At 42.8% G+C, this 5503-nt stretch overlaps 1 long non-coding RNA gene across 1 annotated transcript; it reads right to left on the bottom strand.

Annotated features, from left to right (window-relative positions):
- Positions 1-962: 962 nt before the first annotated feature.
- Positions 963-3654, bottom strand: LOC130203854 (uncharacterized). The gene is made up of 2 exons (XR_008833541.1): positions 3505-3654; positions 963-2032 (listed from the first exon to the last, which is right to left on the bottom strand). It is a non-coding gene; the product is annotated as an uncharacterized LOC130203854 (long non-coding RNA).
- Between the last annotated feature and the right edge of the window lie 1849 nt (positions 3655-5503).

Genomic DNA, 5503 nt, shown 5'->3' on the forward strand with positions numbered 1-5503 from the left:
TGAAGTGGATATTAACAGTAAATGCATTTCACACCAGGACGTAAACCCATGTGCATAATATGCAATATAAATGTAGCAGAAGAAGAAGAAGAAAGGGAGGCGCTGGGACATTGCACTCGGATGAATTCTAATTGGTGGATTGGGGGAAATTAATTAATTAATAATTTGTAGTCTAAGTGCACTACCGACTGAATTTAATAAATGTGTTGGCCAATAGGAATACAAGTGTGCATTATGTGAGGCTCACAGCTTGTAACTTGCCTTCAGGCAGGAATCAGGGCCGCTCAGGGAGCACGAGTCACTCTGCAGCAAGAAACACACATCAGGCTCATGTTTTTATTCCAGAAGTAGGTTGCTTCCTCTATTCTGCCCAGAAACAGTTATGCAGTGTGCATGTGAACATTACAGTAGTGTGTGTGGGGTTTGGTTGTGTGCAAGCATGCATAAGTGTGCATGTTTGCATGTGCAGCCAACAGTGAGTGGGCTGAGGGGAACGGAGGAGGAGCAGGAAGAGTGGGAAGAGGAGGAGGAGGCCAGTGGTAAAAGCTTCAACAAAAAGCTAAAGATAGCACAGCGCTCGCAGCCACTCAATGGAGCTTGGATTTCTCTGTCAAGGTTACACACACACACACACATGGACAACAGCAAGGGCCTCCCGAGTGCACGAGAAGCCGCTTTTTCAAAAGAAAAAGTAAAACAACTGAGCAGGTGCTTAAGCTTTAATGGGATGATGTACACGTCTGTCCATAATGTTCAGATCAGGCTTGTGCCAAGCGAATATGAAATCATACAGAGAGCGTTTAATATTCAAGCCGATTGAAAGCATCGGTGGTTCATACTGCTGCATCAGTCTGAACCATGGAAGATGGTGTTTCAGGCGAGGTAATGTACAACCTGTGGTTACGTTGCTCCCTAAATCACGACAATAAGATAAACATTAAATAGTAGACACAAAATATACATATTTTTCATATATTTTATTTCATTACCATAGTAACATATCGGCATATCAGGCGGCAACGTCTTAAAGATGCATTATCTCACCTGACCACCAGGTGGCGACTCCTCTAGTTGTGTATAAGTACTTCAGGTGTTAAAGCTGCATTATCTCACCTGACCACCAGGTGGCGACTCCTCTGCTAGTATTGAAGTATTTCATGTGTTAAAGCTGTATTATCTTATCTGACCACCAGGGGCCAAATCCTCTGGTTGTATATAAGTATATGCTTTATGTGTTAAAGCTGTATTATCTCACCTGACCACCAGGGGGCGACTCCTCTGGTCATCCCCAAGACTTTACAGTGACTACGTCTACTTCTTACTTGATTCAATGCATCAATTCAGCCTTTCATTTGTATTTATAACGTCATGTTTATTTGACAACACCAACTATAGATCGGTGACAACATGGGGACGCTACGAAACCACACAGCTTCAAGGTCTCCGACTCTGAGGACCTCTACTGAAGGGATGAACAAGAAAAAAAAGATTTGTGGAAAGCTCGACGCTCCTGTTGTCCAGTCGTTATCAGGTGACTGTGAAGGCCACAACATATGATTTACACATTTTACATCAATTGAAGACTCATTTTAGCATTTAGTGAGCCTTCCATATCCTCAGGTATTCCCCTTTTCTTGGCCGCCTGCATATCTGATATTGTCTTATCAAGATTCATGTGAAGGTTGGAAGGCCTCTGGGTAAAACTGCATTGTCCCTTCAGAGAAGCGGGTAACATAAGTTTGATTGTGTTTATCCGACGCACCATCCAAACCCTCTAAGCCTCCGTTGATTTATGATGCTGCAGAACAGAACAATATGGCACACTGCCTGGATTCTTATGAGCCCCTGAAGTGGGAGCAATACATCTCAACTTCACGCTAATCTTGACAAGAGATCCTCCACCAACCATATTCGAGACTTCTTAAGGTTTAGAACTTTGTGTTGGATGCAGGCCGCCAGCGCACCGGTCCTTTGGCCTGACCGGAGGCTGGTAACACTTTGGATGTCGTCATCAGTATTTCCTCACACGTCCCTGGGAGTGAAAGACAGCGTGAGCAGACTCTAATTGACCACATTCGATGCACCGGACATGCCAAACGTGTGAAGATTAAGTATTAAATTCCCTTCGGTCGCATGTCGATACGTCTCGCCAACCAAATCCAGCACAATAAAAGTGTGGGTCTTAAGATGGAAGTTGAGTAATAGACACTGTCCAAAATAAAACCACACAGCCATGAGCTCAATCACACAGGCCGGTTAAAGCCTCCGAGGAACTCAATCTAGTGGATTTGTAGCTTTGCTGTCGGCCCTAACAACCCGCTTTGTTTAAAAGTGGGATGAAATGCTTACGTGGCTCGGACAAGGTGGTAAACCTGAAGCTTACCACTGACACGCTTTTGTCCCACGGCGGCCCGATGCCGGGGATCAGACTGCATGGTATCAGCCGAACCCGAGAGGATGTGGAATGAGCGTGTGGTGTTTCTTCGTGGAATTGACTCATAACACCCCAAAAAGACAAAAACATGTCCAACGTTTTCTGCCTTCTCTCAACTTTTAGGATGTGATGTTTTCATTAAACCTGTAACTATTCGACACTTGAATGCTCTTCGTTTTGTGTCTCATATCTTCTTGGTCGTGTGAAGATAGGTGATATTCAGCCTTCAATGAGAACATAACACGAAGGTATGCATAACTTTAGCCATATTAAGTTACCCGGCTAGTGTGGAAGAAGAGGTCACCGGGTCACCAAAATCATTAGAAATCGTCTTCTGTGTCTCCAGGGGATGCTCATGCTAAATCACATTACGATCCACCTGCTAACAGAACAACCCGACGGAAACAAGAGTTACTTTAATTAAAGTCAATTCAAAGGAATAGTTTGGCAATTTGGGAAACGCGTCCCTTTGGCTTTTTTTTGCAGTGTAGGATGAGATCAATACTGACTGTAGGTTAAATATAAAATAAGTAGAGCCGACAGGCAATTAAATTAATTCAGCATACAGAGATTAACAAACATTAACGTTGTCGGATTTTGTGAGAGGTACAGAAAAGAGATATGTGAGAAACACGTTAGCTAGTTTGCTGTTTATGAAATGTAGCTTGTTCTTTTTACTTATAATATCCTTATTACTTGACACTACGGCACTCTTCTCCTTGTTATATTATCGTCAGTGAAGCATATTGAATTGAAAACCTTTTCACAGAGACAGGCTCCCCCCTGCTTCCAGTCATTAAGCTAAGCTAAGATTTAAAGTACACTCATATCAATCCTCTCATCTAAAGCGCAACAAGAAAGGAAAACTATTTACTTGCTCAAATCCTGCATCACAGAGCAAACATGCAACAGAAACATGAGCACGCTGGTGACTTGTTCAAACACATCCAGTGGCTTTTTAAAAGCGGGTCACGTAAGTCGTTGATTTACGCAATTCTACGTCACCATATTATCAGTTTGATTTGAAAACAGCTCAGTCACTGTGATACAACGTGATCGAGCCAGCTTACATAAGAACTGCCGGATGGATCTATGAATGTTATGTCCTCACAGTGGCGTCACGGGTTGTGGATTCACTGCACTCGCGGCCGAGGACCGGTCAGCTCCGCCAAACAGCTCGCCTTGTCTTTATTCCCTCAGACGCTTTTCCCGGGGGGGATCACACGATTGCCTAAAACAACACGAGGCGGCTGTGGTTATCACATTATCGCTCCCTGTTGTTGGAATACCATCAAGCCCGAATCACGGCGCGAGAAAAGAGGTCTTTATGACTCATAAACGGCTGTACAATCTCATTTTGGGATAGCAGGAGAAATCCTCTCCTCAAAGCGTGTCAGTCTGATTACAAGACTGAGGTTTAGTGATGTTGGCAAGTGTTTGTGCTGTGGAGGGAGAACGGGATCGGTTTCCCCCAAATGTTAATGGGTCAAGCTTCTAATCACTGTAATTCTGTTCGGGGCCAACATTTAATCGTGTTACAACCCTATTCTAGTGAGTTATGGAAGTGGATTATGAAAGTGTAAGTTAGAGGGACGAGAATCCAGTTTGGGTTGTGAACTGCGGAAGCTGTAATCCGTTTTATAGGTTTTAGTGGCGTAATATGAAGGTGTCTACTAAATAATGCATTCATGTGCCTTCATTTATAATGTTAATAATTTAGATGATTGGAGAGGAATAGGGAAAAGAAGGCTGCTATGGCTGCTCAGTCATCTTAGAAGAGTGTAAAAATAGAGTTGTTGAAGAACAGAAAGTGAGAACTGAGGCAAAACAAACACAAACTTCCTTTAAATCTAAAACGAACGCACCATTTAACAGAAAGGGCCGGCAGTTAAGTGTCCGGCTGAGAAGACTTCCCATATTGGAGAATTAAATGGCTGCTTTGTGTAATTATAATGTTTTTAAAGATTGGTTTGAGGTTTTGAGTGAGATGTCCAGATAACTGTTGGATGGATTGCTATGAAATCTGGACTCATTAAACAGGATGAGTGAAAATAACTTTATTTTAAAATATTTTGGGTGTTGTATTTCATCCAATATTCCATAATTATTTTGAGGATCGATGAATCTTTTACGTAATTTCTTCAAGTTAAAAAGCCAAACGTTGCCTTGGTCCCCCTTTTTTGGACTGATGTACATTTGAGTACACTTGGTATATTTGGGTTTTGGACTCTTTGGACTAAATAAACAATTTAAAGATGTCGTGACAAATATTTTTTACATATTTTAGAGACTGCATTTCTAAATAATAAGCTGTTTCATCAACAAATGAATATAGCAGTATAGGCTTGGAAAAATAATCCTTTGACTATTCTAGAGGAATTCACCACAAATAGAAAATATACATTAGTTTAACATATGGGCAGCATCTCAAAGTTTATTTGTCTCCTCTGTCTGTCGTTATTTCAAATAAGCCTATACAACTACCGTATATTTATTTCTTCACTGATCTTCGGGCCTCGGAAATAGTCAGTCGGATTCGAGAGGTCACTCTTTGTATTTATGAGTCACATCAGAACCAGAGCCGACGGCCAAGACTGAAAGCGACCAACCCTGAAAGAAAAAAACACCTTTTTTTCTCACACCTGTGAGATGAATGTGGCCTTGGATGGCACCCAGAGGAGCAGTCAGAACACTCCCTACTAACGGACCAGGCGGGCACGTTGCACAAATAAATGCACGTATGCAAACCACTGTGGAAGCAGCCCCGCTCTGACCCTTGTTCTTAAAATTCCTCGCACAGCGTTGAGATTACGCTCCTCTAGTGTTTAATCAAGGTGGCCTGTTGGGGCAGATGGTTATATCCATCACACTTTGCAACTGTTGTTTCCCCCCCTCTCCTTTAGAAACCTCTACGTATGCATCCTATGACATGGGACAAATAACCTTCTCCTGCATAAAGCTCCCGGCTGAAGCCGGACCGGGCGGGGGCCACTGTGCGTGAAAGGACCTCAGCTTGATTGAGACGCAGTGATGCTGGTATGAAAAGAGCTCGGGGCTACAAGGCACCAC

The sequence above is a fragment of the Pseudoliparis swirei genome, chromosome 13, assembly GCF_029220125.1.
Source record: "Pseudoliparis swirei isolate HS2019 ecotype Mariana Trench chromosome 13, NWPU_hadal_v1, whole genome shotgun sequence".
Classification (NCBI taxonomy): Eukaryota; Metazoa; Chordata; class Actinopteri; order Perciformes; family Liparidae; genus Pseudoliparis; species Pseudoliparis swirei.